This window comes from Alligator sinensis, unplaced genomic scaffold (assembly GCF_000455745.1).
Source record: "Alligator sinensis unplaced genomic scaffold, ASM45574v1 scaffold647_2, whole genome shotgun sequence".
Lineage (NCBI taxonomy): Eukaryota > Metazoa > Chordata > Crocodylia > Alligatoridae > Alligator > Alligator sinensis.
The window spans coordinates 684,800-699,165 of record NW_005841832.1 but is presented as its reverse complement, the minus strand read 5'-3'; the positions used below and the strand labels follow the sequence as shown (position 1 = coordinate 699,165).

General features: G+C 44.4%; 1 long non-coding RNA gene across 2 annotated transcripts in view; it reads left to right on the top strand.

The window, feature by feature from the left end:
- The first annotated feature begins 2,557 nt into the window (after positions 1-2,557).
- LOC102378409 overlaps positions 2,558-14,366 on the top strand; it is a 51,393-nt gene continuing 39,584 nt past the window's right edge. For both annotated transcript variants that reach the window (XR_001359322.1, XR_001359323.1), the window contains exon 1: positions 2,558-2,810. This is a non-coding gene — a long non-coding RNA (uncharacterized LOC102378409). The remainder of the gene's footprint in view (positions 2,811-14,366) is intronic.

Genomic DNA, 14,366 nt, shown 5'->3' with positions numbered 1-14,366 from the left:
GAAGTTCTTCCTAATGTCTAGTCTAAATCTGCTCTCTGCTAGCTTATGGCCATTATTTCTTGTAACCCCCGGGGGTGCCTTGGTGAATAAAACCTCACCAATTCCCTTCTGTGCCCCCATGATGAACTTATAGGCAGCCACAAGGTCGCCTCTGAACCTTCTCTTGCGGAGGCTGAAGAGGTCCAGGTGCCCCAGTCTCTCCTCATAGGCCTTGGCCTGCAAGCCCTCAACCATATGAGTGGCCCTTCTCTGGACCCTCTCCAGGTTATCCACATCCCTCTTGAAGTGTGGCACCCAAAACTGCACACAGTATTCCAACTGTGGTCTGCATGTTCATCTTGGAGTCAATAATGACTCCAAGACCCCTTTCCGCCTCTGTGCTTTCAAGAAGGGAACTCCCCAGCTTGTATGTATGCTGTGGATTCCTTCTCCCCAGGTGCAGCACCCTGCATTTGTCTACATTGAACCCCATCCTATTCTCATCTGCCCACCTTTGTAGTCTGTCTAAATCTAGTTGCAGCCTCTCTCTCCCTTCAAGTGTGTCCACCTCGCCCCACATCTTAGTGTCATCAGCAAATTTGGACATCTTAGTGTCATCAGCAAACATCAGCCTCATTCAGAAGTTCCTTATCCATCCCCTGTGCTTCATGTACCTAGGGGGATTGAGGGTGAAGGGGGTTCAATCCCTGTCCTCTTCCACCAGACCCTGTAATATTACCAACAGACAAATGGTGTTCTGGTAATGTTCTGGGAACATAATTTTGGACCCCACCAAAGATTTGGCCCTAGCTTATGCATTATATTTTGAGTCCCTTCCTATTCACCCAGTTTGATTCACTTTTGTGTGTCACTGCTACACTGGGAACACAGTAAAATAAACAGGTTAGCTATTGCAAGTAGCATATTCCCTCAAGCCTACCAGCAGTTTATATAAAAGGGAGAAAAAATATTACTGGTTGTATTACACTGAGGCTGGGTGGCTGACAGTCTAAAGTGCCTGTGTATAGGAATCTTAGCCATGAAATGTAAGCACTGGGAAAAGGAACCTTAACTCTGCCCCAACTCTCTAAAGTAGCTTTTTTTTAATGATGGTCTGCAACTGTGATGCCAGTAACTTGGATAATTCTTGAGTTTCTGATTTTCAGCAGGTTCCTCTTTCCTTTTCCTTTCAACAATTATTACTTGTCATGTTTGCTGACTGATTATTTGCCCATTTGTCAATTTATATGCCTCAAGGCAATAGCTCTCTTGATCTTGATTCTGAGTTGTGAAGCTTTCTTCTTATTGTCCCTAGGCTTACAGGCTTATAGGCACTCTCTCCTTCACCCACAGAGTTGGTAAATTCTTTTATCCAGGATCAAGGCAGTTAGCAGCTCTGCTGGTGAAGCAGGCAGATGACATACCCTTCCGAGATGAAGAGCTCAATTTATTTCCAAAAGTAATGGGGAAATTGAATGTAAAATCCTAATGTTAACACAACATTCATGTTGTGAGCTCAAGGAAATTCCAGAGGCGCTCTGGATATTTCAGACATGAAGGCTGTTCCCATAGTATTAATATAACAGTGCCACATCTATCCCTGTCTTTTTGAGCGTGAACCTTAATCTATACTTAATCACATAAAGTACCTTGTGGGCACTTTAGCTGAGCTAAAGCTGTGCACCCACCCATAAGTATTCCAATGCTGGCTTCCAGGTGCTTAGCTTAGCCTTAACACTACATTACCACTAGTGTTTAAGACTGTAATACACCTTGTGTTGTCCATGTATTCTGTGGGCCAGAAGAAGTAATTCAGATAGTGAACCTGGAGTGGAACAGATACCTCTGCAATTGAGAAGTTAGTATTTTTGCTTATCTGACTCCCTGTTACCATTGAAAGCTGCCAGCTTCTCATCTGGGAGGAGAGAAAGTTCAGGAAGGAAACCCCTGAGATGCTCAGACATTAAATGTCAGTGACTTATGCTTGGTTACTGCCCCCTTCTGACAAACCTCTCTCCTTCACTCAAGGATCCTTGACAAGTAGCTGAGATACTCTATCAGTCATATAGAGAGTACTACTGGCTTGGGTACTTTAAGGCCCTCTCATCTTCTGCTGTTAATGAGCTCATAATTGCTGTAAATTGAAAATGGAGAATGGATTGACTGCTTCTGTGAATCTGTTTAATTATGTGACAGTTTCCTAGTATTGATGAGGATCTAGACATTGCAGAAGTTGCTTTTACACAGCTCTGCCAGTGTTCCTCAACCTCCAAGCCCCACTGTTGTTCTAGTCCTTGGTGATAGCTCCTGGTCCTTGGCACAGCTCATGGCTGCACTCCAGCTCCACTTGAATTCCATGTGTAGCCTTCTCTTGTCATTGGTGCCAACTTATTGCACTGGTCAATATTTTCTGATTAGCACAAGTGAAAGCTAGGATGACATCTGTTCACCTCCTCGTTCGAACCTCACAGGCTAAAGCACTGATTCACAGCACCTGTCAACCTTTCACAGCAATGTTTTCATATCATCAGATAAACCTGAGGGTAGCAGATAATTGACTTGGGAAAAGTTTGGCCTTCTAGCTGTAGGCTTGCTGGTTCTCGGGCAAGTCCCTGTAGACCTGCTGGTGTTACAATTGTGTAGTTCCATTGGGCAAAGAGCCTTGCTAGAGCTGCTGTCTTCCTTTTGCTGCTGTTTCACAGGAAAGTGCTTATGTGAGAGCTAGGGAGTTGCTTTCTGCTATATTTGAATCTCTAGCTCTCCCAGGAATATCCCAGGGACAGCAAGACTATAGAGCAGTGAGGCTGTGAGAGTTACTCTGGACTGAGGAGGTGAGTTGCTTTCTAGATCAACTTGTAGCCCCCCTCTGCACTGGTTTTAGAGTAACAAAGATCCTGTCCCATGTTCTTATCTTGGTTGTGGCTCCAAGCCCTGGGTCTGGAACCTCATGCTTCCGTCTGTCCCATGCATGAGGAGGGAGGGAGTGGACAGAAGAGGCATGTGGTTCCTAAATGCAACCTCCCCTTATCTCTCTCTCTCCCCATATTGCATTCATGGGGGAGGGTGGGGCAAGGGAAGTAACTCTTTCATGTCTGCAGTAATTAGCTCCTCCGGTCCTCTTCTCTTCCCAGCCCCAGTGGATGTGGGATGCCTTAGGCTAACATGTGTCTACAGCTGGGTGGATTTTTTTTTTTTTTTTTTTTTTTTTTTACAGTAGAGTGTTTTTCATTAAACAATGCAATTCTGGGGCAGCTAGAACAATTTACAAATTTGGATCAAATACACTAAACAGCTTCAGCTGAAACAAATGTGTCAGAATGCTTTTAGAAACGTTACAGGCAACTTATTTTGACATTTGCAAAGCAAATGATTTCAGCATTTCCAAAACATCTTGCTTTTGGGTATTTGAAATAAAAGCCTGTAAGCTATTTGGGGCAGAGCTTGTCTTGTTCAGTCTGTACAGTCTCCAGCCCATGGAGTTCTGAACTATGACTTGCACTTGCTGGAGCAATGATAATAGGAACAGTAATTTACAGCTTCTGATCAGTGGTAGCTCCCTTACCTTCACCCAGTGGTAATGGTACTCAACACAGGCTGTGCAAGTTTTGAGTTTAAATCTACCCTTTACCTGAGGAAATTTAAAATTACATCATGCATCTCTAAGAAGAATCATAGAAAATTAGGGGTCATCTAATCCAACCCCCCCTGCTCAAAGCAGGACCATCCCCAGCTAGATCATTCCACCCAGGGCTTTGTCAAACTGGGCCTTAAAAACCTCCAAGGATGAAGATTCCACCACCTCTCTAGGTAACCTGTTCCAGTGCTTCACCACCCTCCTAGCAAGAGAGTTTTTCCTGTTATTCAACCTAAACTTCCCTTGCTGCAACATGAGACCATCGCTCCTTGTTCTGTCATCTGCCACTTTTTTTTTTTTTTTTTTTTTTTTTTTTTTTTTTTTTTTTTTTTTTTTTTTTTTTTTTTTTTTTTTTTTTTTTTTTTTTTTTTTTTTTTTTTTTTTTTTTTTTTTTTTTTTTTTTTTTTTTTTTTTTTTTTTTTTTTTTTTTTTTTTTTTTTTTTTTTTTTTTTTTTTTTTTTTTTTTTTTTTTTTTTTTTTTTTTTTTTTTTTTTTTTTTTTTTTTTTTTTTTTTTTTTTTTTTTTTTTTTTTTTTTTTTTTTTTTTTTTTTTTTTTTTTTTTTTTTTTTTTTTTTTTTTTTTTTTTTTTTTTTTTTTTTTTTTTTTTTTTTTTTTTTTTTTTTTTTTTTTTTTTTTTTTTTTTTTTTTTTTTTTTTTTTTTTTTTTTTTTTTTTTTTTTTTTTTTTTTTTTTTTTTTTTTTTTTTTTTTTTTTTTTTTTTTTTTTTTTTTTTTTTTTTTTTTTTTTTTTTTTTTTTTTTTTTTTTTTTTTTTTTTTTTTTTTTTTTTTTTTTTTTTTTTTTTTTTTTTTTTTTACAGTAGAGTGTTTTTCATTAAACAATGCAATTCTGGGGCAGCTAGAACAATTTACAAATTTGGATCAAATACACTAAACAGCTTCAGCTGAAACAAATGTGTCAGAATGCTTTTAGAAACGTTACAGGCAACTTATTTTGACATTTGCAAAGCAAATGATTTCAGCATTTCCAAAACATCTTGCTTTTGGGTATTTGAAATAAAAGCCTGTAAGCTATTTGGGGCAGAGCTTGTCTTGTTCAGTCTGTACAGTCTCCAGCCCATGGAGTTCTGAACTATGACTTGCACTTGCTGGAGCAATGATAATAGGAACAGTAATTTACAGCTTCTGATCAGTGGTAGCTCCCTTACCTTCACCCAGTGGTAATGGTACTCAACACAGGCTGTGCAAGTTTTGAGTTTAAATCTACCCTTTACCTGAGGAAATTTAAAATTACATCATGCATCTCTAAGAAGAATCATAGAAAATTAGGGGTCATCTAATCCAACCCCCCCTGCTCAAAGCAGGACCATCCCCAGCTAGATCATTCCACCCAGGGCTTTGTCAAACTGGGCCTTAAAAACCTCCAAGGATGAAGATTCCACCACCTCTCTAGGTAACCTGTTCCAGTGCTTCACCACCCTCCTAGCAAGAGAGTTTTTCCTGTTATTCAACCTAAACTTCCCTTGCTGCAACATGAGACCATCGCTCCTTGTTCTGTCATCTGCCACCACTGAGAGCAGTCCAGCTCCATCTTCTTTCAAATCCCCCGTCAGTCTCCTCTTCTGCAGCATGTCATACCACCATGCTAAAGGGCATCGTAGGGCAGGATTGCTTCTGATCTCCCCTGCTACTTCTGTTCTACTTCATGAGCTGCTTAAATATGGAGCAGGAGAGGCAATGGCTTTAGGGACAGGTAGTGCGGGTACTATCCTGAGAGGCAGGAAACTTTGGAATGAAATCCACTCTGTCTGACTCTGCATAGGGATTTGCTTCTCTATAAAGAGAGGTTTTTTTTTCTGGGAAATGAGAAATGGCAAGCTATAAAAAGAGGCCTCTGTTAGAAGAGTCTAACTTCCTCAGATGTTAAAATGGCCTCCAAATGCAAACAGCCATGTTCTTGCTATAACAACAATCAGGAACTAGTGCCTCAGTCTACTCAGACAAGGGTGGAGGTTGAGTCTATAATGTTTTCCTACAAAATTGCGACTTGTGGCATTCTATGAATGCTATGGCCTTTACTAGCTTTTTTGCTAGGTTGCGTGGAACTCATTGCTATAGAGGCATTGTCTGAAGCCTGAGCTCCAAAGCCAAATGGCTTCTCTTTGGATAGATTGCATATGCTGCAGGCATAACCTAAGGAGTTAGAGAACTGCACAATCACAATATCCTTCAATTTTAAGTACACCAGCTGTGGCCTAATATCATGAGGAACCAAATAGCCAGTCTGCGAGTGGACATCAGCTTTACATTCTTCCTACCCAAGCTGATTCAAAGCATTCAAGCCGCTCCTTTACGATGCTATTTCTCAACCTGTGGGTTGTGACCCAAAAGTGGGTCGCAAGCACGTTTCAAAGGGTCACAAGCTGTGGCAGGGCAGAGGGGTGGCAGGAAGGTGCCTGCCCTTTCCAGCAGGGGAAGGGGTGAGAGAGAGCTGCATGGCTGGGCTGGCAGCACCAGGGGCTGGTGCCCTTGTGGGGTGGGGGTGGGGTGACTGGGAGATGCTGGGTGGGAGGGGCCATGACCAGGCTGCCTGGCACAACACGGCAGCCCCAGCCCTGGGGCGGGGGGGAATGGGGACATTTCTCTCCTCCTCTTCCCACCAGCCCATGTGGGGGTTGGACTTGCTTCACTGTCACCTGTATGGGCCAGAGCCACTGAAGCCACTGTGGTCCCCCTCCAGCAGGGTTGGGGGAGCAGGGAGCTGTGGGTCAGGAGTGAGGGATGCTAGCATAGCCTGGGGGTGGGGCAGGGGACTGTGGGTCAGCAGGGCCGGGGGTATGGGTTAGGACAGGCCATGGATTTTTGCAAATGGGTCCCAGCAGGAAAAAGGCTGAGAACTGCTGCTTTATGGGAAGGCTAAAATAATCCATTTTCTCTGGAGCTGTGCTGAGCAAATGCCCCGGCTTGTGGGGTAGGGATAGAGCTGGACTCTCTGGGAAGCAGTACAGGTAGAATGTCATGGAAAAGTTGCTGTTTCAATTTTAGCTTTGCTCAAGAAGTCTGTAGAAGAAGCAATTTTACTGAGTTTTTTATTAAAAATAAACATTTATTTAAGCAGGCCAGCCTCCCACACATGACAGTAGCAAGAGTATGCTCAGCAGTACCCTTGGGGATATCAATATCTCATGGAAACAGATGCATTTGCCAACATATGGGCTGAGCTTTTTGGATTGTAATATAGCAAGCAATCCATGTGAGCCTGAATTCCTGTTCAGAGCTAATTTGCGAGCAATGGGAACTTTGGCTTTTATTTATTCTAACACTTTGAAAGCTTCCCAGCATTCCTTTTTCTCAACCATCTGTATTTAGTTTCACAATACCCGGCAGGAGATCCAGGTTTGCTTTGTGAATGGGGTGATGGATGTCACACACACACACACACACACACACACACACACACACCCCCCCTCTTCAGTTTTCCTGTTTTGGTTGGAGTTCATATTATTTTGTGTGTTCAATTGTTGCGAAAGTCTCACTGGTGCAACCATCTATGTTTTGGTGTATTTCTGGTGCCTCTTTCTATTTTGTATTTAGATATCAAAGCCAATAATTTGGTATTCAGTACACACAATCCACAGATTTGTCAAACTTGACATTAAACATATCAAACAGAAAACTATATTAATAGAATGTTAAGATTGCAGAATCAAGCACCCAGAATTTAGGAAATGCCAGAATATAGGTTGCCTCATCAACCTTAATTTGCTTTGGATGGCATTTTCCTTGTATTACAGCCTCTAAGCAGATGATAGCTGATCACATGCCATTTCCCACACCCCACCCAATAAAACCTATGCCTCATTAAGTGTGCAGAATATTGAATATGTCCCTTCTATGGAAAATGTCATTTCTATTTCAGAGAGATAAGTAAATATTTTTGCAAGCAGCCTAAGGGATTTAGACATCTATTTTCCATTAATATTAGTATACTAGCTGAAACCTGCAAAACCTTTGTGATTAAATTTTTATGGCAAAAGTATTTCTTTAAATAAAGGATTTTTAGTTATCCTTTGACCGAATACTTCAACACAATCAAAACTTCTCACCCTCAAAAAGGCTACATAAAGCTAAACACAGGCTCAGGAATATAAACACAGGCTCCCATGTCTAAACACAGGCTCAGGAATATAAATACATATTTTATCAGAAGTCTGACCTTGTGACTTGTTTATAGTCATAGAATAAGAGAGGCCTTGTACACATGACTAAGGGCCATTGCACACATGAAGAAATTGCCCCTTTTAGTAGTTTAATTACCATTTTTAATTGTGTGACAGTGTATGTGTTCGGTGGCATGTTACAATTAAATTTCGTAGCACTGCACACATTCGGCAGCATCTTACAATTTAAATCACATTTTTATGTAGCAAACTAAAACACATCCCATGTATTTTAGTTTGCTATATAACAAATTACAGTGATATTCCTCATGTATACAAGGGCCCTGTCTGGAGAAGGCAGTGGGGATGGTGCATGGGGTGCTGGAAGCCTGGGTGTGCTTGGGGAAGCTCAGGCTGGCTGCCAACACATGCAACTGCGCTCCTACTGCTTTCCTGGGACAGCCAACCCATTCTCAGGTGGTCCCAGGTGGCTAGGAGGTGGCAGGGATGGTGCATGGGGCACTGGAAGCCCCGCCAAACCCAAGCTTCCTCAAGCACGCCCGGGCTTCCAGCACCCTCTGCACTGGTGGACCTAGCATATGTTGCCTGTGAGCTGGGGATGCACCTGCACAGCTAGCACCCTGCCCAGGCAGCCCTGGGGGGCACTAGTACTGCAGAGGGAAGCACACCACCCCCCTGCTCCCGCACCTAAGGGGGATTCACTGCCCAGTGGCAGCTTAGGCGGGCAGGCTCCACCAAGGGTGGGGGGTGCTGAGGTGCCTGAGCTTTTTTTCTGCTTCCAGAGCCTGCCTGCATCTCCCACAGCTGGGGGACAAGCTGCCAGTGGGTTGCGCAGCCCCTGAGGTGCAGGGGACCCCGGTGCTTCCCTCCACAGCGTCAGCACCCCCTGGGCAGGGCAGGCTCCAGTGGGGAAAAAAAGGTTTGGGCCCCTCACCTCTTCCCCCCTGCCCCCCACAAGGCAGAGCCTGCCCGTTCCATGGAAGGGGCCCCCCAGTGCTTCATTGCAGCTCTGACTTGCCGGCATATCTGTTTGAAATGCTTCAGGATCTATAATAATAACAAGCTTATGCTATCTGTCCAGAGCACTCTGACTAGTTGTTTCAGTAAGCATTGTGACTGGCTGCTGAGACAACCAATCGGAATGCTCTGGACAGACAGAGTAAGCCTATTATTATTATAGATTCTCCTGGGCTATCTAGGGAATCTGAGCTCTGAATCTGGAATCAGGCACAATTCAAGGCATTCAGGTCTTTGGTACAAATTGGATCCTAAGGGCTGTGCGCCAAAATCTGGCTTCACTGAAGTTCACAGGCAAAACTTCCATTGATAGTATCCAGAGTTAGAGAAGGATTGGTAGGTGTCCCAGTAGCAGGGTTAGGCTCAGAGCCACTAGGATTCCCAGTGTGGGTGGTGGCAGCTGGGGATCTCCTGGCTCAATTTAGGGTTGGAGTTTTGGTACTGTCCAAGCTAGTTCTCATGGCTGGACTGCTACTACATGTCTCCTGCCTGGAAATAAATTGGGGGCTACTGGAGTAGTCTGAGCTAGGGTTGGGGTTTAGAGGATGAACAAAGTTTTAGACTGTGTTTTGTGGCTGGAGCAGGTAGGGCTCCCAAGCTAAGTTTAGGGTACTGGAATTCTTTCAGTGGGACTGATGTCTTAGAAAACTCAAGAGCTTTTCTGCTTGGTGCACTAGCCTGTAAGAGACCCCTGTGATCACATCTACACGGTGCAAGATGCCATCTTCATTTCTTTTAAGAGTTTAACCTGACACAGAGGAGCTGAGTACATGGGGGCCCGATGGCCCTGGCCCCCCTTGGGAAGAGGGCTGTCTCCTGAAATGCGTAAAACTTTCCACATGTTCATCATCTTAGGCCGTGCATGGCAAAAATAAGAGTTAGTGCCTATGATGGTTGGCACTAGATTTATGACCCAGATGCCTTGTTTCAGGGGCAAAACCCTCAGACCAACCATGATCTTTCCATTCGATAATATGTAAATTTATTGATGCACAGTGAAAGCAAATAGAATTGCTTGTATTATTTTTATATATCTACCAGTCCTAGGACTGTCATCAGAGTCAAGGTACGACTGGCCAGGACACAAGCTTCACTCTGAGGTTCTCTCTTGAACGTCAGATGTCAGCAGGCTGGTGGTTGGAGGCTGAGCCCCACCCCATGGGGTGGATGAGATGGGCTGGTGGTGTGCCCTCTGTCCATGGTGCCTTGCATTCCCCTTTTGGGGACCCTCTGTCCATGTGGCCTTGGGGACCCTTTGTTGCTCTAAAGTCCCTTCTTTTGTATTCTTTCCCTGTCCCGATGACTCTCCATCTGTAGCTATTGTTGATTGGTCTTTCTGTGGTCGTTGTACTGTCCACATTCTGTCCTGTCAGCATATTCCTTTGTTGCACAAGCCCGTCACATGTACACATCCTAATTTGGGCTTTCCGGGACTTTCCCTAATTTGGTCTGTTCTCCCAAAACCAGAAAACTCAGGTCCCCACTTTGGGGTGTTGTGAGCTGGTGCCACCTTACCTCACGTTGTGGAACAGTGTAATATGCCCACAATTTCCCAGGCTATGTGTATATCTGTTGGCCTTGTTGCTTGCCTGGGTTAAACACCTTGTCTGTCTTGAAGGCTATGAAACTGTGCAAGAGCCAGGCCTTTAGAAATCAATTAAATCTTGGTACCACTTTATCCATGACTTGAAGACAAAAACTTCCCAACAGTTCCAACAAACCTCCTTGCCCTCCCTTTCCTGTGTGCTGAGCTGTTGCTCTTCTGATACAGAGTACATGCAGCCTGAGCCTTAGAGTAGCAGTGGCTAAAGAGGCTTTGATTGGACAGAGCTTTTTGTTGAGGACATTCTCCTTTCTCTCTAGCTTTTTTCCCAGGTGGCTCAGGGTCTTCTAGATCAGGGGCGGGCAATTATATCAGGTGGAGGGCTGCTTAATGAGTTTTGGCAAGCCACTGAGGGCTGCATGACAGGCAGTCAGGGCAGATATATATTAATTTTCTACATTTAGAAATTTAGAATTTTCTACCGCAGGCTGGATAGAATGGCCTGGCGGGCCGCATCTGGCCCGCAGGCCGCATTTTGCCCACCCCTGTTCTAGATGCTCCATCGGCTCTGCTGCACCCCTGTACTTGTACACACACAAAGTATCCCAGGGGCCCATTCTGGGAACACTTGGAGGTAACATTTTGCAGCATGATGTAGCACAATAGCGCTGTCAAGGGGGAAGGACAGGACTCATGTCAATAGCGTTATTCAGCTGCATGCTTCACCTACTACCTGGCCAGCTTGGTGCTCCACTTAGAAATGAAGTAACCTCCTTCAAACCCATTGCAGTTCAAACATAACGTCGAGGAGAACTTCCTGCCCTTTCTTCATGTCCCTTTCTGTCATTGTCATAGATGCAATTGCAGGTGACTTGCTTGGAGAACAGGCTTTTCCCTTTTCTAAAGCATCTATGCCCCTTCTAGGCACTGGACAATTATCTAGCAAACCAGAATAATGTGCTTGGTTGTTGCATTCAGATCTGGAATACAATGTTTCTTTTCAGTTTGCTAACAATTTTGTTTCCTCCTGCCCCCAGGATAGCCAAACAAGTACAAAGGAAAAAGTCTGTGCAGCCCTATATTCTGGTCTCCAGAATCCTCTTACCTCAATCTCTGTATCTGCTGTATCTTATCTGCCCCCTTCCCCTGCAGAAACCCCATGAGGTTTAGCACTGGATCCTGATGTATTTTCAAACTGCCATCATCTCCTAGCCCCAGTGTGGACACCTGCCTCTTACAATTAACATCCCCTGTCCATGTTCCTGAAAGGCAGCTCTCAGACTGACATCTTGGACTTGCAAGCAGAGCTGAGCCTGATCTACCTGCAAACCAGAGCCAAGATAACATATTGGGTTGTATGCCATCCATTGTGGCTGTAATTCTGTGCGAGGACACTTACATGGGAAGTGAAGTGTCCTTTTTAGATTGAATTTAAATGGGCACAAAATAATCCCTATTTTGATCAAAATTAGACATTTCTGGTTTAAAACAATGCCTGCACACACATTTTGGTGAGTGATTCACTTTGTGTAGACAAATTCTTGGGAACAGAAGAAATGCTGGGAAATCATATTGATTGATGGACCTCCTCAGAGCAACTTTTGGAAATGCCTTTGTAAAGAGCTTGGGTCAATTGATCATTATTCCTTTAATGTAGTTGAGAGCCTGCTGTGAGCATGAATTGGTGATGCTGCTCTGTTCTCACATATCGGGCTGTATGTTCTCTGGACTGTTCCTTATTTTGGGCTGTGGGACTGATTTCATGTTTGTACCTAGACCCCTAAGAGTTTAAACATCTTTATTCATTTCCTAGCAACCTTCAGAAGAGTGGCATCTGTTCTGATTTGAATGATGCCCAGACTTTGTCATGGGGTGTGGAATGCCAACAAGGAAGGAGGATGCCAAAATAAATGAAGTTTGTAATTAGAAAAGGTACCTTTGCATATCTTGCCATGAGCCACCAGTCCCTGATTCATAGATTGTTAGGGGCTGGAAGGGACCTTGCAGATCATCGGACCCAGCCCCTCCCCTGCTCTAGGCAAGAAGACACCTGGGGTTAGGTGACCCCAGCAAGGTGACTGTCTAGTCTCCGCTTGAAAACCTCCAGGGTAGGTGACTGCACCACCTCTGGAGGGAGTTTATTCCACAGTCTGGACACCCTGATTGTGAAGGAGTTTTTCCTGGTATTAAGCCTGAAGTGGCCTTCCAGGAGTTTTGTCCATTGGTCCTGGTCTTCCCCAGGGGTGCCCTAGTTGTCAGTAGGGGAATTTGTTCCTTGTGGTGGTCACAAAGGGAAGCAGGTAGGCATTGGAAGTGGATTCAGCATCCAGGCTTGCTCCATGCCCAATGCTCCAACAGTTACTGAAATGTCTGTGCATAATGTTGAGAGTCTGCCTGGTCAAGAATGTGGATGATTCCAGTGGGGTGTAGCACTGGAGCAGATAACTGGGAGTTTCACTACACCCATCCTCCACTGGTAGAAGGCTCTTATCCTAGCAGGATAAGCTATAGCAGCTTCTCAGCAGCTTCAGGTACTTCCAGAAGAGACCTGGGATCCAGGACTTGCACTGTGCTATTTGATGGTCTCCCTCCTCACTCTACACTATCCCGAAAAGAGCCTTTGATCCTCTTTACCTGCAATGCCCCTTTGCCCACCCTGGCCAGACCATTCTTTACTCTCCCTAAGGTGTTTGCCTGGAGCATGTGTAGGACAATCTGCCAGCCTTTTATCCTTTGTCCATTTTCATGGGGCCACCTCAGTTATTCATCCTAGCTGTTTCTCTTTTCTCAGAGCTTTCCAACACAGGGAAAATCACCAGCCTAGTTATGTTGCTTAGTGCTTCAGTCTGTACAGATGGACTAAGACCACACTGTTCTATGAAGGCCTTCCTTGTCTCTTCAGCCCTTCCTATAGGTTAGCTCAGGCTTGCTGGAGGACTTTCTGCTCCACAAACTGGCTTCTGTGGTTGCCATTCTTAGGCACTTGAATCTCCTCCATATGTTGTCTAGAGAATCTGGGTGCTTAAGTCCTAGGAGTGGACTGCAGTAGACAGCAAGGATCCTAAAAGAAGTGCACCAGTGCTCGGCATTGCAGTACCCTAGATAATTTTGTGGACCTAGGTCTTAGCTTCTGTTCCCCATTTGTAAAACAGGGTGAATGTCACTGCACTGTCTTCCACAGAGGGTATGAGTTGCAATGTGCTCTGATAACAATGGAAGGTGGGTTGTGTAATGCCTAAGACAGACTGTACCGGTTTACCTTTAGTAAAGCAAGAGGTGGAGCTAATGCTGTGGGACTCTCCTAATATGTACAACAGTGATAGATTTGTCTCCTTGTGAGTCTAAGATGTTCCTGGACAGGAATTTGATGAAATGCCTGAAGAAAGGCTTTTTGGAAGGAGAAATTGTTCCAGCTGTCTTAGCTGTCTGAATCCTGTTCTGTTTTGGCTTCAACTACTAAGCCCTTTAAGCTTGGATCAGATTGATTGCAAATGCTCCTATGCGAGAGATTGCAATCTACCTGGGGTAGAATAATTTAAGTTCCCTAGAATTCTGTGGCTGGGTAAAACTGCTGATAATTAAATTTGGTCTTCAAAGCTATGTGAGCCATGGGAAATCATTCTTTATTTGGTACCTTACCACTTCACTTCACTGGTGAGGTCCAGCTGGGACTTTGGATGGTGAACGTCATGCAGAGACAAATAATAGGCCTCCTTTTGGTGTGATGTTCATGCTTGTAACTACCTTTTCTTAATTATAGTTTTCTTCAAGTCTATACAGGCTGAGTATGAAAGACACGTAGAGGTAGCGGGTCTGGTGGTGTCAATTGGTATGTTGTCCTGCTGACCTCTCGTGACATTGCTTTGTACCATTTCAGAGATCTGGCCCTGGAAGTTCATCTATTATAGCATACTAGCCAATTGCCCATCTAGAATGACGGGGGGAAGGGAGGGGGGGAACGAAGCACTGCCACCTACCGGCCTGCCACCGCAATGCCTCTGCCCCCGCGCCCCCCCTCCGGTCCAGCTCTGTGAGCACCCTCCCACCCCACGCCA